General features: G+C 44.7%; 1 non-coding gene across 1 annotated transcript; it reads left to right on the top strand.

Annotated features, from left to right (window-relative positions):
* The first annotated feature begins 252 nt into the window (after positions 1-252).
* On the top strand, positions 253-334 carry trnas-gcu (transfer RNA serine (anticodon GCU)). The gene has a single exon. It is a non-coding gene; the product is annotated as a tRNA-Ser (tRNA).
* The last annotated feature ends 595 nt before the right edge of the window (positions 335-929 follow it).

Below are 929 nucleotides of genomic sequence, written 5' to 3'. Positions count from 1 at the left end.
TCCGTTGACTTCAATTCTTCACAGAATTCAACAGACCTTATTACATATTCCTTTCCTCATTTTTTTTCAGATCACTGTGTGCAGAGTGTGACAATGGGAGTGCAATTGCCTCAGAACCCAGAGATCAGACCATAGTCTTGGAACTGTACTGTGTTATTTATCATTTCACCAACACCAGGGAGAAATATCTGCTGCTCTGCATAATTTACGCAATTCAATTATTTATAAGTTCATCGGTGCCCCCGTGTCGGTGACGAGATGGCCGAGAGGTTAAGGCGGTGGACTGCTAATCCATTGTGCTCTGCATGCGTGGGTTCGAATCCCACTCTCGTCGCTGTCATCGACTGTTCTCCCATAACCGTAGTTGTTGTATTGAAATCGGGGCTCCAATGGTCAGTTTAGATGTATCAATGCTATTACACAATCTCAAAGCATAGTTTGACCCTGTTGACTAAACTGAATTGAAACGTGGGTTGCTTTGGGATAATGAAAAAGAGCGTGATTGTATTTTTCATGTCAAGTTGCTGTGAACGTTTTTTCGTATGAAAGACATCCAGGAAAAGCAAATAACGAGAGCTGCGAAGTGCATGTTTATGCAAAGGGATTCTTAATGAATGTTTTGTCAGATGAAATCTGGAGGAGGTTGAGTAGAAGTAATTCATCCTGGTGAGAAGAGCACAGCGAGACAACACAAAATAATGGAGATACTTCAAAAGGGGCAGGGCGTGGGTGTAGGGGCACTAAGAACTGGGTGTAAATGCACAGTGGAGAATTGCCGCTGTGGGTGCCATGCATGGGCACGGAGTGACTTACACATTGGTCTCGCCCTCGCCCCTTGCTCTCGCCATTGATGAATGCTGGACATAAGGCACAGATAAACACAAGATGTGGGAAGCAAGCTCCCTCTCGTTATGCACACACTGGATGCA

Source organism: Chiloscyllium punctatum, chromosome 18, assembly GCF_047496795.1.
Source record: "Chiloscyllium punctatum isolate Juve2018m chromosome 18, sChiPun1.3, whole genome shotgun sequence".
NCBI lineage: Eukaryota > Metazoa > Chordata > Chondrichthyes > Orectolobiformes > Hemiscylliidae > Chiloscyllium > Chiloscyllium punctatum.
Note: the sequence above shows the minus strand (reverse complement) of the source record. Positions and strands in the feature narration are given on the sequence as shown.